This window comes from Serinus canaria, chromosome 1A, assembly GCF_022539315.1.
Source record: "Serinus canaria isolate serCan28SL12 chromosome 1A, serCan2020, whole genome shotgun sequence".
NCBI lineage: Eukaryota > Metazoa > Chordata > Aves > Passeriformes > Fringillidae > Serinus > Serinus canaria.
Window position 1 is genome coordinate 71,587,093 of NC_066314.1, and position 24,377 is coordinate 71,611,469.

Genomic DNA, 24,377 nt, shown 5'->3' on the forward strand with positions numbered 1-24,377 from the left:
CTAATGCAGAATGAATTATCCTGCAGGCAGCCCTGCTGTGCACTGCTAATGCAGAATGAATTCTCCTGTAGGCAGCCCTGCGGTGCACTGCTAATGCAGAATGCATATTCCTGTGGCAGGCAGCGCTTGCGGTTGCCACTGCTAATGCAGGAATGAATTCTCCTGCAGACAGCAGCTGTGCACTGCCTAATGCAGAATTACAGAATGAATTTCCGTGGCAGCCCTGCTGTAGACAACTGCTAAGGCAGAATGAATTATCCTGCAGGCAGCCCTGCTGTGCACTGCTAATGCAGAATGAAATTCTCCTGCAGGTAGCCACGTGCCAGTGGAACCCACCCAGTGCTGTGTGCAGCAAGTGCTCTCTGAGGAGGGCTGGCCCAAGGAAATGGGGGCTGCAGCTCTGATTGCCAAGGGAATTGCACTGGTAAGAAATGCAGTTTCATGCCAAGCCACCTGATTCAAAACAATCTGGCTTGGTTTTCAAACCCATTTTCCCTCAGTAATCTTGGTCAAACAAAGTAAAATAATAACAATAAAGAAATGTTTTACTTTGGTTTTCTATAGGAAAAAAAACCCTACTTTTAAAATTAGAATTAAAATTTTAACATGAGAATTTTTTGGTGTATGTGTCTCTTGTAGAAATTGGTTCTTCTGTAAAATAAGCTTTCCACAGAAATTTTTCATTTGGTTTCAGTTTAAAAACCTGACTTGCCCATACCTGTATCTGCTATACCTTCACAGAAGTCAACAAAGCTGAACCAGAATGAGCAATCACCTTACACAATGTGCTTTGCAGGAATGGCAGACTCTTCCTCCTCCCTGGAATCAAAACACCCCTGGAAGTAAATCTGCATAACTACTGTGCCTCTATGGCAAGCATTGTCTTAAAAAAGTCGTATGATTTGAAAACTAGGTCAGCCAATTGTCCAAAAATAATAATAAAAAATAAAGAGAGAAGAGCTGTTGGAAACAAATCCATATTTCAAATTTCAGTTAGAGTGCTCTTGAGGTAGTCAGGCTTGGGCTCAGTTAATGAACCTTTGAGATGGAGATTGGGTTGTGTGTCTCTTATCCTCATTCTCTGTGATTTCAGAAAAACATGTGCATGTGTGAGGGCACTTCCTTGTTCCTCTGATGATTTATCCAATCTTTGTGGGATGGTTTTGTTTCCTGCTATGAAATGCAAATGCAGCCTGCAGTGCTCCTGCTGTCTGTATAAAGGTTAAAAAGATATATAGATATACATTTAATGCTATTCTTGCTACTTTGGGAACTGGCTTTGAATGATGATTCTGGCACCATAAAGATTTTTCACTCTCTACATTTCCTATTTTGGTTGGAGGGCTTTTAATTACCTTTTCTTGAAAGTTTGCAGTTTCAATTTTGAAAGCATAGCCCAGCTGCAGGTAGACCACGATTGTCTTGGCTGTGACAGGAAGTGGAAGCAAGGTTATGAGTATTGAAAATCAGAAGAAAAAGAGGTTTTTATATATCCTGTGGCCATCCTGTGCACCAATCTGAGCTCAGACTTTTTTGTGCATCAGCTGATCATATACATTCTTTTTTTTTCCATCCTTTTGCTTGTTGGTTCCATGCCAGTGAAAGGGATTTCTTTTTTTTTTTTTTGGTTGGTTTTCCTTGCTCCAGGGTGGGTTTCATACCAGTCCTCTCTTTGCCTTCCCAAGAGATAAAGGTGAAAATTCTTACCACTTTCTTTCTCTTACAAGATGCTTCTGGTGGCCTTCATCGTGCATCTGTTCTTTTTTCTCCTCTGACTCATTTTAACACTTATCAGCTTCAAGTTCTGGTTCTCCCAAAATCCTGAGAAGGCAGATAAAAAATCCTTTCTCCTAAATCTCAATCCTTTGCTTTCTAACTTGTTGTTAATGTAGTTTAAGCTAGGGAGGAAAATACATTTCCTTGGAATGGCCTGGCCATGTGCCAAGGTGAGGCAAAGACAAGCTATAGAAATGAAATCTGGATTCCACATGAGCCCAAAAGTGAAACCCCATCTCTCAGAACAGTTCTTTAGCCGTTTTTAAGGTTTCAGCTCAGATAAGACAAACAGATCCCTGTCATTCACATGCCAGCAGAATCTGGCTCCAGTGGAATCAGGGGAGAGGAGCAGGGTAACAGAGCCCCTGGATGCACAGAACCACTCTGGGTGCTGCCCTCGGGCAGGTTTGCATTTGTCACACCTAATTCTGGCAAACTGGGAGGCTGGGGAGGAATTGCTCCTTCAGTCCTTGCATTTTTCAAACAGTTGTCATCCTCCAAGACAAAACTCTGTGTAATTCCCTCTGTTTTTGCTGCTGCTATTTCTCAGCAGGGTTTGCTGCCTGTTCTTGCAGGGGGTCAGGCAGACTTTGTCTTTCTCACAGTTTCAGTTTCCTACTGGGATTAAGGGTCTAGCATATTTCTGCAACAAATCGACTGAACCTAAAATAAACAAACCTTCTGAACAACACGGCTCTGCTATGTGCCTGCCTCTTGGAGGCTTTTGTAAGGTGCTCCAGAGGGAAACTGAGGCAAATACATGGTTTTAGTGAATGCTCATCAAAGTTACGGCACATTTTGTAGTCTGTGGGGCTTATTTTTAGGACGTGAACTGTTTCTTCAGATGTGTTTTTTTTCCAGCCATGCACTCTGTGATTCTTCCCAGAAATGGTACTTTGCATTACTTTGAAGAATCCCAGGGTGCCCTGCAGACAATGAATAATAATTTGCCACTGCAAATTTATGACAGAAAGCAGTACAGATTTATCTCCAGATTGAAAACCCCAGATGTTGGTCTGGGATATTGATTTTCACACTCCCTCTTCTCACCCCAGGAGCCCAGTGATGCCCTGAGGAGCCTCCCCACAGGCTGCTCCTCCCTGACACGCTGGGCAGGCTGGGTTGTGTCCCCACAGTGCCACCAAAGGAGGGGACCAGAGGCAGGTGCCACCCAGGTGGCGAGCAGATGCTCAGCCTGCCAGGGGAGCTGCCCTGCAGGTCACAGTGTCCCCATGGCCCCTTCCCCTCCCTGCTGGCCACCCCTGCCCTCCCACAGCCCCCCTGCTTCCCACGGGCTCCTCCTTCCTCCCTGGGGCTCTCCTGTCACAGAGGGGACGTGGGGCCAGGCTGGGGCTCACCTGAGCACTGCCCAGGTGTGGGGCCCTGCTCCTGGCCCAGAGTGTCACACAGGGGCCAGACTGGCAGGAGCCTGTCCCAGCCAGGGGACAGCCTGCAAACCAGCACTGCCAGCCCAAGGAATAACCTCTGCCTCATCCCCTCACTGAAGGGCACTGACAACATGCAGCACAATATCCATGGTCATGCCGGCATGCCTGTCTCAAGTGAGGCTCAGCAATAAATGGAGAACTTCTGCAGAGGAACAGAAATGTCTCCACAGTGCTGAATGCATTTCAGATGGGAAAGGGGTGAAACTTTCCCAGAGATGTGACCAAACAGAGGGCTGGTAACAGAAATCAGGTGCTTGTCAGTGAAACACAAAGTGATCACTGGCACTCCATTGGGAAGATTTGCATTAGTCACCTCTGCTCCCCATGAGTGGTGAGGCCATAAAATGTCCCTGCAATGTGGCCACTGCACAGGAGTGCTGTGATGGCCACAGCAAGTGGGCTGGGTAAGAGAACAGCCCCGAGGCTCCTCCCTGAGCAGGTGAGAGTGGGAGCTGCCCCCCAGGTGTGCCTGTGCTGGGATGGGGGCAAGGTTCAGGTGTTTGCTGTGCTGAGAAGCTTTGGGTGCAGAGCTGGCTCCTCTCCACTCAGGACTTTATTCTCTGGGCACATGCACAGCTTTGAGAGCAAAGGTCTCCATTTGGCTCAGACACAACCATTTCCATAGAAATGTTCTGAATTTGAAAGGTCTTTGACTGAAGTTCTTGACAAGCTTTCAAATGATCAAGTGTCACAAAAAGGGGTTCCTTTTGATCTCATTAACGAGCTAAGTGAACCATACTCTAAACTAGAATGGCATTTTCATGATTTAAATTTTTATCAGCCTGTTTCAAATTGAAAGGCTGATTAATTTTAATAGGATTTCCACCATAAATGGGAAAACTGTCCAAATTTTGTTACCAATACATTTTTCTCTTGAAATGCTCTGGATTTAATCAGGTAACTAAAGCCAAATCAGGCCAGCCTGCACTCTGAGCTTGTCTCATTCATAAGTCTCCCTTAGATTCATTTCCAGGTGTTTATGGACAAGCAGAGATGTTCAACATGGAATGGCAGCTCTTTGTGCAAATCTGTGTAAATACTTCCTTATTCATATCAGCTATAAATTCCAGCTCATTTGAAGTCCTGTCTGAAAAACTTTGCTACAAAAGCTGTCAGACATTAGTTAAAAAAAATAGAGAGAGAGCAGAAAAAACTCTCTTAGATTAATGTCACTGAATTTAATCAAAAATGTCTACTGCCTAATAGAGAGACCTGCAGAAGCTGCAGAATTGTAAGACATGATTTCTCACTTTAAAAAGATGAGTTTCTATTGGCCTGACTCTGTGAGGTTGTCCTCAACTAAGCATAATTTTGACCCAAAAAGTTTAAAGGGTTGAAATAAAGATGCAAATCTAAGTGCTGGGCTTGTAGCACAAAAGGTTCTTTGGAAGGCAATGAAATACTAAATATCACATGGTTATCTTCTTATTTTTGTTTACTCTTTGGGGAGCTTTGCTTTTTTTCCTCGCTTTTCTCCCTTTTTCGTGATTTCAGTGTTTCCTTTCATCCTGGAAGTTCACTCTGTGCAGAGTGAGTCAATAATCCTGTACCTACTTGAAGCACAAGGACCTTTCCTAATTAGACAAGAGTGGTTTGTGTGTTATGCTGTGTCCTGCATTGGATAACAACAGAAAATTAATAACAAGCCATGAAAGGAAGCTAATAGGTAGCTAATATGTTTTGTTTTGTAAGATTCTGAAGTTGATCAGCTTTTGTGAAATTAATTTTATCACTGACATCCTGTAGCAATAAATGATCCGATCTGTTGTACATAATTAGCAATCATTTATTGCTGTCCCCAGTGCCTGTAACTGCACAGATCATTTCCCATTCACTGTGAGCTGGGGCAGGCACTCAGCAGCACAAAACCCTGCACTGTGTCCTTTGGAAATGCAGCCACAGCTCCAGGGGAGGCTCAGGGGACTGCAAACCAAAGAGCCCAAAGTTCTCAAGGTGTGGTGGAGTTTCCATGGCCCTGGAGTGAGGCACACAAAGTGGGTGCCCCCCTTTCCTCCCTGGCTCCTGGGACACTGCCTGCCCTCCTGAAGGGTTTCAGAGCCCTGGGTGAGAGCCCAGCTGGGGTTACACTCACAGCTCTGGTTCCTAAGGCTTTGCTGGGTGACAGTGCAGTGTGAGCTGCTGCAAACTGAGAACACTTGCTTGCAAATAATAAAGGACATTTGCTTCAGCAGCCCTTCCTCTGCTCACCTTCCTGTTTGCCCTTCCAGTGGTAGGGAGGAACATGGATCTCTGCTGCATTAGAGCATTGGCCCTCTCCAGAAAAACAACAGATCACTCTTCAAAGTTAACTGAAGAAGTTCACATGTTTTCCCCTTTATGTTCTCCTTTTTTAAATCAGCTTGGGGAAACTGTGGGGTTGAACATGAACTTGCAGGTCTGTGGACCTGAAATTCAGTGGGGGAGCAACACAACGAACCCAGAGCAGACAGAGTTCTCTCCCAGGAGCTGGCACCTCACAATGATGCTCCTGCATTTCAGTTGTTTAAGCACAGATTCCTAGAGCAAAGTAAAAGCAAAAGCTATTCCAAATGCAAACAGCAGAGAGAAGATCAGATCAGGAAGGCCTCTCTGTACACAGAGATCTGCTGGCTGAAAGGCAGTGCCATGCCAAAATCATCCCAAAGCAGTGCTGGGGCACACGGAGGCACAGAGGGGGCATGAACTGCCAGAGGTCATCAGCTCCAGATCCCCAGGCTTGTCTGGAGCTGTTTAAGGGCAGAGACTCTGGACAAACTGTGCCTGGGCTCAGCCACCCACACAGCAAAAAAAGCATTTCCAGTGCTCAGACAGAATCTCCTGTGCATCTTAAAATCCCCAGGTTTGTTAAATCCACTCCCTTTCCAGCTGAATGTCAGCTCCTGTTGCTGGATTCCCCCTCTCTCTGCATTGTATTCAAAGGTAAAGATTCCCTGTGTAACAGGGGTGTGATTTCCTCCCAGCTACCAGCAACTTGAGCCCTGATTTGATCACAGAAGGGGGAAATGGATCTGCCATTATTCAACAGAAATAATCTGCCTGTGGCAGGTGGAATTCAGGCAGGAAAAGCTTCCAAGAGCGATGCAGCTCTCAGCACTCAGCCACCCTTTGGCTGCTCCCAGCTGAAATATTTGTCCTGCTGTGTGAGAGAAAGGGGGTTCAGCCTCTTACTGATGGGAGAAGCAAGAATATTCCCTAAGAAGGGTTTTTCAGTTCCACAGATGGATAGGGAGCCCAGCTGGCACTCAGGATTCCCTCACCTGCCAGAGGTGATGCAGGTGTGGGGTGACCCAAGAGAGCTGGCCAGGACACGTTTTGGGTTATTTCCAAGGGAAAAACAGCCATCAAACCCTCCAGGGATGTGGGTCTGACAGCTCCCCTGGCAGCTCTCACTGCCCAGTGCTCAAGGCCCCAGAACTCCAGAGAGGGGAATTTGTAACATCCCAGCCCAAAGTGCGACAGCCAAGGGGAAAGCACCATCTCCAGGCCATAAACCAATTTGCTTCTGCTCTGAGACAAGGAGGGGTTGTCCTCTCTGTGCTCCATGCTCTGAGTCTGGCAGGGGCTCTAAAAGTGCAGTTATCCTCTCCCTCTCCTGGAGCCTGAGAGCAGATTCCCAGATCTGCACCTCGTGCAGCTGGCATCAACATCCACAGAGATCTGGGGTCTGGGTGGGACTTAGCTCAGGGGCAAAGAAGGTTCCTCTTGTTCCAGCTCCTTCATCCAGGAACGTTTCTCTATTTCTTGGCCAGGGGAGGTACCTGTTCTAGGGCACTCACAAATATTTGAAGGCAGCACAACACCTGAGTTAAATCTTTTTGACCTGGTTTTAGCCCACACTGGGACCAATTTACAGCAGCACATCGAGGTACAGGTTTGAAAGTGGGTGCAGAGAACTTTACAGTCTAAGCACCCATTGATAATATTTAATCTCATACCCTCAAAATAAGGTATATCTAAAAAAACCTTACCTTTTATTGTCAGCACCTTCTCAACAGAGCTTTTTTGGAAGCTAGCAGCTTCAGCACAGCTTTTCCTTGAATACCTAAAAAACAAAAAGGAGGTTGGTAGAAGAATGTGAATGATTTAAGAATGAGAAGCTTTCATCTCCTGAAACATTTCAAACATGCTGAAAAATAGATTGCAGCACTAAAAAAATAAAGACTTAAAAATATTTAAAATAAGTTTGTTTTCTCCTTGCCTGAATCACTCTGCAAAACCTGAGACCTAAAACTCCTCAAAGAACTTGCACTGTAATTTCTTGCTTAAAAAACTTTCAAGAGAAATCCCATTTTCACTTAAAGTGTGTCAAGTAAACATTTGTTTCTATATTTTAACAGAAGGAGCTCGAGCAGGCAGCAAGTAGAATGAAAACACCTGCAAACATTTCAGACTGCTTTTCTTCTTTCTTAGATTTGAAATGTTCACCAAGAACCTGTCCAAATGTCCCATTCAGCACCACTGGCCGGCTCTGGCTCTATTTTAAAGAATAAGATTCTCTGCTTTCCTTCTCTTCTTTAACCTCCTTTTTCAGAGGCTGTCTTGATCTCCCATGAAGATTGCAGCATCAGTCATTCACTGATTCTGTGGCACCACTCCTGCTGTGGAAGGTGCATATTTGATTTTTAATTATTTTTTCATAGCTGTTGGTATTTTTACAAATGTAAAGACACTCACACACGTAGCAGCCACTTTGAAATGGTGCAAGTCTCTTTCCAAGACTCTGAGAGCAAAATAAATCAGTCAGGGGGGCTCCTACAAGAGGATGGATAACAACCCCAGCAGACAGAAATTTGGAAAATGAGGATTTCTGGTGGCTCCAGTTCAGACTTTGATTTTTCTGTTGGAGCAGTTTTGGCATGTTTTGATTTTGCTTTGTGGCCCTGAGTGTGCAGGGAGGTGTGGCAGGAGTTCCTGAGGCGGTGGACAGCAAAGGGCAGGTGCTCAGAATCAGACATGAGAGCTGGCCAAGGGACTGGTGACATTTTGCCAGTTTGATTTTAATACCTGCCACAGCTGTGGCATCCCCAAGCAGCCTCTAATTCAGCTCCAACACCATAAAGATATTCAGTGTCATCAAAGCACCATTTTATTTAACCTTCCTGTAACAACTTTAAGAGCAGTAATCTGTTAGAGTAGGCTGCATGTCTGGCACATGATTGTGGATGAGAATGAGTAATCAAATCTTAAATATGCATTTGTGGCAATACTGCCTCAAAGTTTTTGCAAACATGGCTAAAAAGTATGTGATGGGAAAAAGCAAAGACAGAGAAAGCAGAACGTCATTTCCTTGTCCTTCCCTGGGAGCTGAAAGCAGCTTCCCAGTGCACCAACAAGTGTGTTCCACATCCTGTGAGCCAGGCAGGCAAAGCCAAAGCCACAGCACCCAAACCCACCTAAAGTCTCAGCCACAAGAACCAGCACACAAGCCTTAAATAGGGAGTAACTGATTAAACAGGGAGCAACTAATTTCACTTTATTATTAATTGATTTTTTTCCTGATTGTCTGAGGTTTTCTTTGTCTTCAATATCTACTTGATATATTCTCCTGCAAAGTACCAAGGAGCAAATGATATCCAAATGAAATCCATGCCCCAATTGTGTAAGAACAGAAACCCAAGGAAAATGAAGAACCTCAGGAAAGGATTTTTTATAGTGCTGGAACCCACACTTTGGGGGTTCCCTGTGCTGGAACCCACACTCTGTGGGGTCCCTGTGCTGGAACCCACACTGTTTGGGGTCTCTGTGCTGGATCCCACACTGTTTGGGGTCTCTGTGCTGGAACCCACACTGTTTGGGGTCTCTGTGCTGGAACCCACACTGTTTGGGGTCTCTGTGCTGGAACCCACACTGTTTGGGGTCTCTCTGCTGGAACCCACACTGTTTGGGGTCCCTGTGCTGGAACCCACACTGTTTGGGGTCTCTGTGCTGGAACCCACACTGTTTGGGGTCTCTGTGCTGGAACCCACACTGTTTGGAGTCTCTGTGCTGGAACCCACACTGTTTGGGGTCCCTGTGCTGGAACCCACACTCTGTGTGTTCCCTGTGCTGGAACCCACACTGTTTGGGGTCTCTGTGCTGGAACCCACACTCTTTGGGGTTCCTGTGCTGGAACCCACACTGTTTGGGGTCCCTGTGCTGGAACCCACACTTTGGGGTCTCTGTTTCCTCAATTCCCTCCCATGTTGCCCTGACACATCTCAGGGCTGTTTAAAGGATGAAATGATAAAACTGATGCAGTGAGAAGCTGCTTTAGCCCGGCCTAAGCAATGTTGGGCTGAGGCTGAGGGCAGAGTCTGAGCTCCCAGGGGCTGTGACTCTCACTCTGGGCAGGGTCTGAGGCTGTCCCTGGGTTTGATGTCCTGCCCTCTCAGAGCAGCCCCAGCTGGCTCCCTCTGTACACACACACCTTATTGCAATGGTGAGAGAACTGAGATGGAAAAAGCCAAGAGCCCTGCATTTTTATGTGTGAGTGTGGATCACTCCTCTTTCTCAGACCCACGGAGCAAAGGCAGAGTCATGGCACACTTTTGAAGGGGAAAGGAGCACTAAGAGCTCTTTTCCCTGTTTTCCTCTAACTGCTCTTGTGCCCAGCAGTGCTTGGCTCACCCTGCCTGCTCCCTGGGGTGGGGATCAGCCCTGCACCATCCCAGCACGAGGCTGCTCTGCCCCAGACCCCTCTGTGCTTTGGCTCAGATCTCTCCAGACCAACCTGTTGTGCACGAGTCACCCAGGGCTGGCTGATTTCTCCGTGCCAGAGCTGTGCCCATGCCCTGGAGCATGGCATTTCTGTGTTTGAAACAAGGGCCAGGATCATGGCTGCACACCCTGGCTGATGGGATTTTATCTGCTGAGGAGCTGAAGAAGAAAATGTGTTGGTGGTTCCAGCAGGGCTGGGCTCTGCTTTCCCCCCAGGTTTCTCAGGGACTCCCAGGGACTCTGCATGCCCAGGGAGGTTCCCTTTCATGGCTGAGAGGTGGAGCTGTGTTTATCCTCCTCACTCCTGTTCCAATGCACAGCCCTCCCTATCTGGGAAGGAGTTGCACAACAGCCCTGCATGCACCTGTGAAAATGGGGAATAACCTGCCATGGCCTGGGGTGTACTTTGGCTAGAAGAAATCCAAAAGAACAATAGGGAACCAAGGCACTTTTAAAATTTACTAACTTACTAATTTAGCTAAGACTAGAGTTTGCCCCAGTGTCAGATTCTAGAATATTCATAAATAATGACGTAAATAGCAAGCACAGAATGAAGCAATTAAAGAGTTTCTTTAGCACATGAAAGGCCCTGCTGCAGCCCCTTTTGCTCCTGCTAATGAGAACAGCAGCCAGCCTCTCCCACAGGCATCTGTCAGCCCTGCCAGGCACTGCAGCACCCTGGGCAGGGCACCCATGGCACACAGAGGGCACCCATGGCACACAGAGGGCACCCATGGCACACAGCATGGCACCCATGGCACACAGAGGGCACCCATGGCACACAACAGGGCACCCATGGCACACAGAGGGCACCCATGGCACACAGCATGGCACCCATGGCACACACAGGGCACCCATGGCACAGAGAGGGCACCCATGGCACACAGCATGGCACCCATGGCACACAGCATGGCACCCATGGCACACAAGAGGGCACCCATGGCACACAACAGGGCACCCATGGCACACAGAGGGCACCCATGGCACACAGCATGGCACCCATGGCACACAGAGGGCACCCATGGCACACAACAGGGCACCCATGGCACACAGCATGGCACACAGCATGGCACAGCCTGGCACAGCCCTCCTGGCTCCGCAGGGTGCCCAGAGCCACAGCCTGGCTGCCCACCAGGCCCCTCAGTTTCCCAGGCTCAAAGGCCAGACTTCAGAGCCTGTGCCAACACCAGGTTTGGTGCTTTGAGATTTTCCTTCCTTGCCACACGAAGGCACTTTGGGAGAGCAGACTGGAGCAGGAGAAAGCCAATTATCTGACAACTTCAGGGGTGGGGGAGTTAAAACACTTGCTAAACAATAATGAAACTAATGTTGAATAGCATTCAATTAATATTTATAACATGCAGCAATATTAACAGCAGAATTAACTTATTTTTGTATGTCTGACAGCTCTCTAGTTGATTAAGAATTGCATTATGGTGCTTTGCATATTTCCCATGCAAATACAGTATTATTTGCAGCATTATTTTTATCCTTAATTGAGGCTTTGTTTGGAAATCACTGTTTTCTCCTCTGCTGAAGCTCTGTAAATGATCTTATTAGGGATGTGATTTTTTCCCTATCACTTTCTCACACAAATTTTTATTAAAAGCATTTACATATCATGTATATCTAAAAGTGCAAATTACAGTCTAGCTGGGTTTGTGGAAGGAATCAGTGCAGAGGGTGCCTGAGCTCCTCAGGAAACCATGGGCAATGTGCTCAGCCCCACCTCCATGGCACACCTCCTGCTCCCTGCTCAGGACTGAGCCCAGCCTGGTTTGCAGCAGCTCGGGGAGGAGAGGGAGAAGGGGAAGAGAGAGAGGGGCTGGAGCTCCCCTTGAGCTCCAGAACCCCCACGGGGGGCTGGGAGCATCCCCAGCACCATCCCAGGGCTCCTGGGCCAGGGCAGGAGCTGAGCAGGGAGGGCAGGAACTGGGCAGGGAGGGCAGGAGCTGGGCAGGGGCCCCTGGGCCAGGGCAGGGGCTGGGCAGGGAGGGCAGGAGCTGGGCAGGGAGGGCAGGAGCTGGGCAGGGAGGGCAGGAGCTGGGCAGGGGCCCCTGGGCCAGGGCAGGAGCTGGGCAGGGAGGGCAGGAGCTGGGCAGGGGCCCCTGGGCCAGGGCAGGAGCTGGGCAGGGGCCCCTGGGCCAGGGCAGGAGCTGGGCACCCCGGGTCAGGGTGATGCCCTGGGGCACCCTGATGCCCCCAGGGTGGCACAGGCAGGTGCAGAAGCCTGCCTGCCCCTCTCTGAGCAGCACAGCACAGCTCTCTTCCTGCAGGGAGTCCTCTCCACATCTTTTGGGTCAGACTTCCTCTGCTCCCCCCCGGCCACGAGGGATTTGGGTTAGGACAGTGGCAGCCAAAGCTGAGTGAAACCTGGCTGTAGTGGCAAGAGCAGCTAAGATAATAACTGACTTCATCCAGACATGGCTGCAGAGGAGGAGTGGAGCCCCCAGGCCATCAGTGATTTCCAGTGTCCCTGGCAGGAGGCACTGCAGAGGCTGAATCCTGCCCTGGCTCAGGGTGATGATACCATAAACTTCTCCTCCCACTCTGGGGCTCTGTGCTGAAGGTCTGCACTGCCCTGGGAGAGGAAACAGCAAAGGTGGAAGGAGACAGAGGGAACAGACCAGGAGGCAGTCTGCTGGTGCTTTTAAATATTTCCCACCTTTGCCATGATCCTTTCCCTTACCTCCAGCCCTGCTTCCAACCAGAAGGAAACAAAAAGGATTTTGTGGCAATGAGAGCTTATCTCTGTCTCTGCTTTCTTACTTTTCTCCTTGGATGAAATTCAGATGCCAGGCTGTGAAAAAAAAAAAAAAAGAAAGAAACAAAAAGCATCTTCCTGTTGCCAGTTTTTCAGGCACTCCAGAGACAGCCAGGGTGGCATGTTTTGGATCTACATCTGTATTTTCATGCTCTTTTGGCACTCCTTTCCTTCCAAGTAATTTACATCCTTTTAGGTTCTGTAGGAACAATAACTACCAAGCTATTTAGAACTTTCTATTAAAGAAAAAGAATCAGATTTTCTATAAATTACAGTTAAAAAAGACCTGTAAGGGAAAAAAGGAAATCAGCTCACCCTGGCAGACAAGGACAAACTCAAAAGAGCTCAAAAGAGCTGAATTCATGCCCTGCTCTGCCAGAAACTTCATTTCTGACCCTGGAGAGGCTAGAGCCTCTGTGTACCTCTGGGGCAGGCAGCAGGCACAGCTGGCCCTCCCTGCACAGAGACAGCCTGGGGGCCCTGCCCAGAGCAGCAGCAGGAGGAGGAGGAGGAGGAGGAAGGGTTCTCTCTCTTTAGCACTTAGACTGGTGGGGGGAGAAGCCCTTTCCAGTCCAACATCCTGACATCCAGGCTGTATTCCCATGAATACTGCTATTCTCTGATAGATAGACACACATGTACAGCACACAATGCCTCCTGAGAGAGATTATTATTATTATTATTATTATTATTATTATTATTATTATTATTATTATTATTATTATTATTATTATTATTATTATTATTATTATTATTAATTAATCCCCCACTGGAGAGCACCTGACTGAGCACCCAGGCTGAGGCTGCTCCTCTGAACCCAACATATTTCCCCTCCTGGGGTTCCCTCGTCCTGCTGCAGCCCCAGGGCAGGGTGGGCTTCTTCCCTCTTCCAAAGGGAGATGCAGGGCTGGCTGGGGCAGCAGTAACAACTATGGGAGAAATGTTAGCTTGAAGAGATTGAAGGAAGCACTTAGATCCCTCTTTGGTCATGTTTTGAAGGTGAAATGGAAGTGGCAGCCTCCTGATTTAAAGTGTTTAAGAAAAAAGAGAAATAGTAAGAAAAGTGCACTGTGTGTACAAAAAAAATCTCTAAAATTTGCCTGAGTGTAAGTACACAAACGAGTTCAGAGTTCTCCAAATATAGACTCTGTGCAAGTCAGAGGGGCATAAGCCAAGTCTCATGAGTAAAGAAAATCCAAGTACCAGAGGGAATGTTTTAATAGCTCCTTTGAATTCCCAGTTCAAATAGATTCCCTGCTTGGTCTGCTCCAGTGAAGCCACGGGACTGGGGCTGCCTTGGGTTTGTGTTCCTGGGCCAGGCTGCTCACTGAGGCACCCCAGCAGCAGCCCAGGAGGGGCACAGGGCCCAGCAGCAAGCCAAAGAGCCAAACCATGATTCCCAGGGGCTGCTTTGGAAATAAACACTTGAACTGCTGGAAAATCACTGTGAAAGCACAGGATTTCGAGTTTTGCTAAGGCCATGCAAATCTTGTATGCTGAACTCTCCCAGAAAAGCACATTAGTCTGTCAGCTAAAGGAGCTGCAAAAAGGAATGCTGGCAAGGTGCTGAGCAGGGATTTGGGGTGCCCAGCTTTATCTCAGCAGGGATTTGGGGTGCCCAGGTCTCTCTGAGCAGGGATTTGGGGTGCCCAGGTTTATCTCAGCAGGGATTTGGGGTGCCCAGGTCTCTCTGAGCACCACAAAGGGACAGGAAGTTCACCACGTGCAGATAAAATTCAAGGCACCAATTCTCAATCAAATTACTGCCAATTTTCTTAACTTAAATTTTAGTGAGCCAAATCTGACTGAAAAACTATTACTTGTGAATAGTTTTTAAACCACCTCTGGTTTTTAAACCTGAAACCTCTCTTTTATCCATGCCTGTGTGACTGACTTTCATTTCCAGCTCAATGACTCCAGAGAGATCTATTTCTACCTGGCTCTGTGCCCACTGTCCTGTTGCACAGACACATTTAGTCAGCAAACTCAGTGCCATTCCTGGGAGGCTTCTGAAGAGGGATATGTGGAAAAGAAGACAAATGTCCCAGTGCCATGAGCTACTGCTCAGAACTCATGAGTGATATCTTCACCAGGACCTGTGATTTAAAGAGGAAGGTTGGCTGTAGCAATATGAATTATGCTTTGCCTCCACCCCACTCTGATATGCTCTGCTGCTCAGACCCCTTTTTTAGCAGGTGGACAGGCAGGTCTGAGATGGAAGCAGGGCTCTGGCTGGAATCCCAGGTTTGCCCTCAGAGCTGGATGGATGGGATCAATTTATCCCTTCCTGCCCTGATTTGTCTGCTGGCAAATCACCAAGCAATTCCCAGCTAAGAAAAGCCACTGTAAGATGATATAGAGGGTGCAATGGAGAGCAGCTCCCCCTCAGCAGAGCTGCAGATGATGTGGTCAGTGATGGGCCTTCAGGTGGAAATACCACTCACAGCTAGAAGGGAGCTCCCACCTTGTTTGTACTCCTGGGCTGACACATTTGGGGTTTTGGCCATGAAAGCTGCTTCAGGTGCATTTCAGTCTCGTGGAAGGCAGAGCATCCTGAGAGAGACCCTACCCTGAAAATGTCACTGTCAGGGGCTCCTGTGTCACAGAGACAAGGGTGGAGCCAGCACAGGTGAGGAAGGCCAGGTACCCACCCTGGGGTCACCTCGCAGTGGGACTCAAAGCTGGCACTGATCCCTGTGACCTGGGGGTGCCCTGGGCCTGGGGGCTCAGCACCCTGCTGGCACAGCTGGGAGCAAGGTGTCTGCAGTGAGATCTGGCAGCAAACAGAGATCTAGATCCAAATCCAAGTCAGAAACCTGGCCTTGGGCTCCTGCCACCCTGCAGGGACTCTGGGCACTGAGTGTGCTCCAGGGCCAGGTGCCAGTCCTGAGGGTGCCAGCTGTGGCTCTCAGGCAGCTCACAGCTGGCCAAAGCCCATCTCCAGCCCCTCCAGGCTGGAGCCCTCTGGAGCAGCCCCCAGCTGGGCACAGGGAGCAGGATGAAGGGCTGGGAGGGCTGCTCAGCTGGGCACTGCTGAACTCAGCCACCAGGCAGCTTAGCCTGGGCACAAGGGGGGCACAGCAGGCAGAGGACACCCTCTGTGTCCCTCTGGAGCGCTCAGGAGCCAGCCCTTCCCCAGCAGGCCCTGCTGGGACATGCTCTGCCTGTGCTGTGCACATTGCTCTGCTGAGTGACAGACCCCAGCCAGCAAGAACCACTGCATCTGCAGAGGACTCTGAAGGAAGGTGAGGGAATGACCTCAGAACAGGAGAATAAATATTTCAGGATGTTTCTGGCAGGAATGGCAAGGAAGAGAAGCTCTCAAGGACCTGGAACTGCTTTTTGCATGGATCAGAGTTGGTGTAGTCTCTGTTTTCTCTTCTCCATGGCTGGACAAATGGGCTTCCACCCCTCAGGCTGCCCAAGGATCCCAGCAGAGCAAGCCCAGTGGAAGCAACAGCTCCCTCCCAGAGGGCAGATGTTGCTGAACAAGCACAAAACAGAGCTAGCATGGAGGAGTCATGAGGACATGAGTCACTAATTCCTCTCAGCCCTCCTTCCAATTACCTCCTGCCCCTGAACAGGAAAATAGCTACCACAGAGCAGAGGCAGGAACATCCATGGACAGACAGAAAGCTTGGGAGACCACAAATATTACTTAAGAAGCATCTGCTGATTTAAAGAAATTACATATTACTTATTGTACATTTGCTTATAGAACATCATCAAGGAAAATTCGATGTCAGCCTGCTAATCCACCCAGGGCAATCAGCTCAATTTCCCAGAGCTGCGTGGTGCCCCAGCAAATCCTGCAGCACATTCCTGCTCCCAGACCCACCCCACGGGTGCTGACAAGGGCAGAAATGGTTCTTTGCTGTGCTCACCATGAGGCTGAGGATGGAACATGGCCCTTCCAAACAGATTGCCTTCTCTTCAAATTGCTGCTAGTTAAACAAAGCTATCTTTTCCTATCACAATATTTATGTGTGCTACTGGCTCTCCTCTCTCCAAGTTATTGCTGGTGAAAGGTGGTGATCAGCAAGGAGGAAAAGTCTGTGTTTTGAGACTCTTCTATTTATGCAAGAGAATGGAAGAAAGATGAAGTAGCATTAATTCATCTTACAATGTTTTCATAGCAGAAAAAGAGTAGGCAGAGAGAGCATTCTGCAAGCTCAGTCAGGCAGCTCCCAGGGCTGCACTGCCATTTGCCCCAGGCCAATTATATTTTACATGATCAACACACCCAACAATTAAATAATTAATTGGCCTCTTCTGGAACCCCTATAAAACGTCATGGCCCAGAGATGTTTATCCTGCCTCTGTGACTCCTGCTGGAGAAACATCTGGTTCTTTTTTTCTGCAATCAACATGAAACCTGAAGGGGCCCGAATTCAGAAGCAATTATATTTTATGTCATTTATGTGCATTACAGGCTGACAAATTTAACTGGTAGGAGTATGTGATCCCACCCTCCCTGTCCAATTTATGTTGATTGCATTTGCAGACAGCCATGGAAAGAGCTGGTGCAGCCTGATAAAAGCTGTTGATCCATCAACCCCTATAACTTCTCCCCAGAGCTCACAATAACAAAATGGTTGTTCTGACCAAAAAGCTGCTGCTAGACTCTGCCTCCCTTCCAGAGGGATTCTTGTGGGGGAAAACCCCAGGAAATGTCTCTTCACATGTGCCTCAGCAGGTCCTTCATGCTCTCAGCCTTCATCCCTTTGGAAAGAGGAACCTGCTCCCTTTAAAACAGCTCTTACTTGGCAAAGAGCTCTGTCCCATCCCCTGGCCCCTCTGCAGGGTGCTCTCCCTCCCTGCTGAGCTGCCTCAGCCCTTGGAGAGGCTCTGCCAGGGAGTTTTGGGGATGAGTTTTGCCTTGGCTTTGGCCATCCCCACCCACTTGCAGCTGCAGGGCTATACATCAGCTCCAGCACCATATAGCCAGACCACAGTGCTCCTTCTTTCCACTAAAAGGCAGCTAAAAATACCTCAAATACTTTCCTAATGTTCCCTCTCCACACAAACACTTGTGTGGCAGGAAGTGGCTTGCACATTTGTGCCTGCTGGGGTGGCTCAGGCTGAGACAATGTTGAAGAAGGCCCGGATGAGACCATGGCAGCAGAGGAGCAGAGCACTGCCGAATCTGGGCCAAAGGAGGGAAACCAGGTGGGCCCTGCGTACCTGCTGGGGTTCTGAAGGGTTCCAGAGCTCTACAAATACCTCTGGGCCAGCTGGGAAACCTTCAGGAGAGGCTCACACACCCATCACCTCTTGAGTGCCAGCACCCCGATCCCAGCAGGGACTGATGGTGCCTCAGCACCGCCAGTCAGGCCCAGAGCTCCTCAAGCTGCTGCTCAAAAGGCTGAACTGATTCCTGCAGGCTTTTACCTAAACAAACACCAGTTTCCCACAACACAAGTGAGGCACCTTTTGTACAGAGACTTTGCAGCAGTGGGCAGAAAGGGACCTTCCCTGGGCAGGTCACTTGGCCAGGCCAGCATTCCTACACCCTGACACATTCCTCTGCCCACCCTCAGGCCATTTGGGTCAGCCAGTCCCTGGTAAAAGTGAAAGATGACAAAACAATCCCAGCAAATGTGTAAATAATGCAGGGCTGTGTGCTACAGCCATCTCCTGTCACCGTTCTGCATCAGAACTCCTGCTGATGTGAGTCCTCACCACAGCAAACCTCCAGATCCCTCACTGAAACCCACGGCCACACCCAGACTTTGATCAGCTGAGCTGCCTTTTCAAAGGATATTCAGAGAGGATGGGGGTTTTGGGTTTTTTAGTTTGGTTTGGGTTTGGGGTTTTTTTTTGGGAGGGGGGTGATTTTTTTTTGTTGTTGTTGTTTGTTTTTTGGGGTTTTTGGCTGAGCCAACACTCCTCTACTCTGCCACATTTAGCACACCAGGCACAGTCTGGAAGAGTCAGGCCTATCCCCCCCTGCCCAATTGCAGGGAAAGCTCCTCCAGAAGCTCTGCCAGGCTCGGTGCCCACTCTGCCAGCAGCTGTTCTGGGGGGCTGAAGTGCCCTGGTGGCCCTGGCACCCTCTGGAAGAAGCACCCCTTTGTTCCTGCTCTCCCTGGCACTCGGTGCAGAGCCAGGCAATGTGCTAGAGGCTGGCACACATTCAGTGTTTGTGGCACCTCAGGAGGGATGCTCAGACCAAACCTGTGACCCACAGGGGCAGTGTAGGTGGGGAAAGCTTGTCCCAGTCATGCCTGCATTGCACCTTTTCTACACAAATCCCCACAAAACACGAGGCCATTCCCAATAAAAGAATGTCTCCCTCCACAGCAGCTTGACCTATATGTTTCATTTTTGTCCCCCAGATCATTATTGTTGATAAAAGAGTCTTGGTGTATTTATTCAAACACCTGCCAAATGTAAAAGACCTCAGAAAGACCTGTTATCCTGTTCTGCAAGCCAAGAACTCAGAGATACAGTCAGGCTCTAGACAGACAGTTTTGGCCTGATCCAGATGGGTTTTAGCAGCATTCCTGGGGCACTCTCCAACCCCCCAAACCCAGAAGTTACCCCTGGCTGACCACTTGTTCCCACTTCTTGTGGCATTTGGGTTCAGCCACACTGTCTGAAACCACTTCAGGCTCTGGGACTGAAATTTGCTGTTCCAAGTTAGGAAGAGCTCACAGAAATTAATGAGGGCAGTAACACCAAAAAAGAGAAGGAGCAAACGGGCTAATGATGGCAATCTGTTACAGTACACAGTTGTTCCCTAAATTAATATCTGTCCATGGCAGAGTGGCACACTTCTGAGAGGATTTAGCTGCTTGCATGGTGCCTCATTGCCTCTGTGAGCGATGCAGCCTCTTCCCGCACAATCTGCTGGCTACCACTCCTTGCAGGTGAAGGGCACACAGGTTGGCTGTGGTTTTCCTGCTCTAGGCTTTCCTGGGAATCAAGTTTTCCCAGCAACAAACAGCCAGGCCTTTATGGAATGGAGCTGTGGAGGAGCCCTCCTCTCCCTGCAGTGGGGCTTGGGCTCACAGGGCATTTTGGAGCATTTCTCTTGGGTCAAGCTTCCTCAAACATTCCTCAGAAAAGCTGAGATCTCTGGATTTTTCCCAAATGCTCCATAACTCAGGGGTAAGGGGTATCCACCAAGGCTTCAGTGGGTTCAGATTTATTTCTCCCCTCTCTTGGGCAGGTTTGAATCCACACCTTCCATGTGAATTCCCAGCCAGGGGACCCTGTTGTACACACAAGGAGGGCTCTTGCAGACTTTTCTGAAGGCCCTGCAGTGTGCCTGGGCTGATGAAGCATTCACTGGGCAGAGAGAGCACAAGTGAGAGAATGAGCATGACTCCACTGCCTGGTGATGAGGGCATTCCCAGAGGGAGGAGACCTCAGCTTTGTTCCTGCTCCAGTGGCCATTTAATGTTCTACCATTAGATTAAATCATCCTGCACCAATGCCCCTCACATTACATGTTCACAGATGTCTCAAACAGAATGGAAAACAGCCATTGAAGGGACACACATTTCCTCTCTCCATCCTTCCCACAGGGTGCCACCAGCCCTGGCCTCTGGAGTCACCCTTGTTCTTTCCCTTCTCTGGACAGTCAGCACTGCAGATTGCAGCCCACGGGAAGCACTTTTGGGCAGCTGTGGCTGGGGGTGAGAGCTCCCTGGGCTCAGTGCCCCCAGCTCAGGCTCTTCCACCCCTCTGGCTCCTCAGCAGTGCCTGCTGCCCCCGAGCTGGCCTGGGCAGTGACCCCCCAGACTCCTCCTGCCCTGCCAGGCTGTGGGCAGCACCTCAAGGGCCAGCAGAGACCCCACACAGAATTACAGATGCCTTTATACTGAGTGAGTGCTGGCTCTTTGTCTCCTGAGCCCTCTCCTGCACCTGCTGAAGGCCAGTCCATCCAGCCAAGCAGAGCCCTGAATTCTGGACCCCACTCCCTCCTTTCCCTTTGGTTTCCCAGTACAAGCAGATCTGTGTCTAATAAGCAGATGGGAGAGTTCAGAGGAAAGCTGAAGTGATAATGTTGCTAGGAGTTTCAAAATTATTTCCTAGTGGCTGCAGAGTTTTAGGGAGGGGTATTTGCAATCGTGCAGCTGATGATTCATGGTTGGTATGGTGGGGTTGTGGCTGAAAACTGCCCAGTCTTTGCCCTGGCATGGAAATTTATAGATGGGTAAGGCAGGAACAGCTGGATACCACCAGGAATTGGCCTTTGGACACAGTTACAAAGCAGGACCAAGACACCAAGCAGGGAGTGTGGCTCTAAAATGAGTGCCATGCCACAAACCAAGGCCATGCACACGGAAGTTAGCAGGATCAAACCAGACCCTCAAGACAAAATGCAAGAGCAAAGGCAAGGTGCTCCCACCAGTGGGGAGGGCTCTGCACAGAAAAGGAAGGCACAGCAGGAACTTCAGCCCACAGAGCACATCCTGGTCCTGGGGCAGGAGGGGGGGTGAGGCACCAGCCTGGGGCATTTCTGGAGCCACTGCAAACACACGAGGTGGGCTTTAAAAGTGGAGTTCAGGGATGCACGTGGCTGCTCTGCAAAATCTGCAGGTTCTGCTGCCTTACTCTGACTGTGGTTTGGCTCTGGGGTGTCCCTCAGCAGGTTGATGCCTTGGGGAGGTTCTCAGGAGAAAACTGGGGAGTATGCTGCTGCTTGAGGACCTGGCCCAGAGACCCAAAGCCAGAAGCAGAGACTGAATATTGGCCACTGCCTGAAAACTTAAAACCTTTGTGGCTGTGGCCACCAGGATTCCCAAACAGGCAATGTCCCTTCCTTTAAAGACTGTGAAAGTGAGATCTGGAACCACCTGGGAGCAGGGCCTGGGCTACTTGTGCTTCCCTCAGCCTTGTACACAGATTTTCTATTTCTTTTCTTGGCTTTGTGAGAGCTATGAATCAGCCCTGCCGTGGATTCAGTCTAACAAAGAGGTGTCTGTGTTTTATTGGGGGGGAAACATATGTCTTCCTACATCACTCATGGTTAATGTTAACAAAACTGCCTAATGCCAGTGAAAACCTATACATAGAGACTCAGAGATATACAGAGACATCTTGGGAAAAAATGGAAAAAAAGAGAAAATTTTTACATAAAACTTCAACTTAACAAATCCACTGCAAAAAGATCTCCATCCATTGCTCATCATGGACTGCTGCACCTTGCTTATCTGCCAGAATGTAAAATAGATCCTAAAATATCAACTGTCTCCATGCTTAGAGGATAATATTCTTTTTCACTGAGGAAATGTTGATTATAGAACATTTTTCATTACACATTGGCTGAGTTAGACCTGGTGGTGCTGGCCCTGACACCTGTGAATGAGAGGAGAGGTGTGCAGGGCTGAGCTGCTCTGGCACCTTCCCTGGCACGTTCTCACCTGCTCCTTGTGTGAGCAGCAGCTGGGCTGGGCTCAGGGCAAGCTGGGCTGGGCTCAGGGCAGGCTGGGCTCAGGGCAGGCTGGGCTGGGCTCAGGGCAGGCTGGGCTCAGGGCAGGCTGGGCTCAGGGCAGGCTGGGCTCAGGGCAGGTTGGGCTGGGCTCAGGGCAGGCTGGGCTGGGCTCAGGGCAGGCTGGGCTCAGGGCAGGCTGGGCTGGGCTCTGCCCCTGGCTCACTGTCCCAGCCCTGCCCTGCTGCAGGGTCTCAGCTCTGGGCTGAGCAGGGATTTTCCTTGGCTCTGCAGCCCCCATGCAGTTTATTCCCAATGCTATGGCAAAGGTGCATTTCAGTAAGTGCACCATGAACCAAACTCTTCTCTGCCCTGAAAATTACTCTATATATAATTGACTAAGAAGTTATTCACTTTCATCTAATCAATCTATTGGTAAAGTAAAACTTCTAGAATGTAGCTCCCATATTAAATAGCTCTTTTTAATTGGATAGAAAGCAGACATAACCTGAACTCACTGTAGCCAGGAGCCTTCCTTTCGTAGGGAGTGCACCCTGGATGAATTTGAGAGGGATTGTGCAGGTGCCTTTCCTCCTGACCTCTCAGACACGTGTGCATGCACACACATACACACACATAGAGCCCACACCTGAATTTTTTAATGGAGATTTGATGCTGCTTCAGACTGCAGCATTCAGAGCCCTAAAACTTTAAGAAATCAAGTTGGACGTTCTGCCCCTGACCAGCCCATGGACTTTTCCTATTACAGAGAAATGTCCCCAGACTCTCAGCCACAGTAATTTTATGTACACTTTGTTCAAGGCTTCGCTGTGTTTATCTCAAGAGCTGGCAAACCCTGCTCTCAAGAACCTTCCCACTGCCTTCTTTTGTCTCACTGCTCTGAAAGTCAGGACTGACACAGGGCAGCATCTCACAGCCCCTCCTCCTGCACCATGGCCATGTATGAACAGGCTTTAATTTCCTCACGCAGAAAGGAAGAACTCTTGTCTCAGCTACAGCAAGATTCTTGAATGCAGAATCATCTGTCCACCAGAATTTAAATCAAGAACAAAGCTCATTTCTTGTAAGTTTTCCCACCAGCAGCAGCAAGAACACGCCGTGTTTCCTGCCATGATGCCCTTTATCTTCGAGTAAGAGAGCAGCAAAACCAGAGAAGAGCAAACACAAAGCTCCTGGAGGAGAGCACAGCATGTCCTGCCTCTACAACACATCACAGGACAGGCAGGATTGAAAGCCTTCAGGAAAGACATCCCCAAGGCAGGTGCCAGGGCAAAAGCAGGTACAGCCAAAGGAGGAAAACACAATCACTCAACCTACCTCGTCCTCTGAAACACCAGGTTTGGGATTTCCAGGAATTGTTTGTGGTAAACATCAGCCTGGGCACAGCTCGGTGCCAGGACCTGTCCTTCCAGTGACTGTTGCCATTGTTCAGCAAAACAAATGTGGAAGAGGTGAAACAGGTCCTGGGTCTGTGCTGGCTCTGAAACAGAGGAGCACTGCTGAAGGGGGGAAATGAAGAAAAACACAGAGACACACAAAAAGCCAAAAAACTGCAACAATAATCCCAGAGACACTGGCAATAAAAGGAGAAGCAGACAGGAGCAAAAAGTCTCAGAAATAAATTAATCTCAAATTCAGAATCTTCCTCTTCCACCAGTTTTTGGTGGTGCTTTTTTACTGGTAGCTTTTTTCCAGTGGAGAGTGCTCCCCATTAAGCCTGGCTTTCAGAGCATTGTTTTAATATTGTTCTCTAGAACAGAGAAAAGCACTTCAGTAACAAAAGCTGTCCTTATCTCAGTCAGGAGAGAACCTATCACACCCTGTGGACAAAAGGCAGGGAGCTGAAGCAAGGCAGGCCCTGCTGTGGTTAATTCTCCTTTAGTTACCAACAGCACAAACCCTTGTGTGCAATGATATAAACAGTGTACAGAAACTCTCCCAAGGCCACCTGGGCCTCCATCAGGGAGGGTCACTGTCAAGGTCAGAGCTCAAGTTCCAACACTCCTCCATCAATATCCCAAGCTTGGAAAAGTCATGCTGAAGCTGTCCCCAAATCCTGCTGTCAGTGTGAGCTCACTGAAATCCACGGTGCTTGCAGCAGAACCTGCCTTCATTTACCCCCAAAACAACTCACACAAACCTTCCACTGCCTGGGTGGCAGGGCTGGGTGCAAAGCAAGGTCCCCTCCTGACCTGATTTCCAGGAGCACCAGCTTGAAGTCAGTCTTTGCCAAAAGCTCTTCAGAACTTCTGGGGAAAAAAAAAAAAAAAGTTTCAGTGTGGAATTCTGA

General features: G+C 49.0%; 1 long non-coding RNA gene across 1 annotated transcript; it reads right to left on the reverse strand.

Annotated features, from left to right (window-relative positions):
- Positions 1 to 570: 570 nt before the first annotated feature.
- Positions 571 to 23,500, reverse strand: LOC127061346 (uncharacterized). Its single transcript, XR_007780843.1, has 3 exons — positions 23,405 to 23,500; positions 7,193 to 7,266; positions 571 to 1,821 (listed from the first exon to the last, which is right to left on the reverse strand). It is a non-coding gene; the product is annotated as an uncharacterized LOC127061346 (long non-coding RNA).
- Between the last annotated feature and the right edge of the window lie 877 nt (positions 23,501 to 24,377).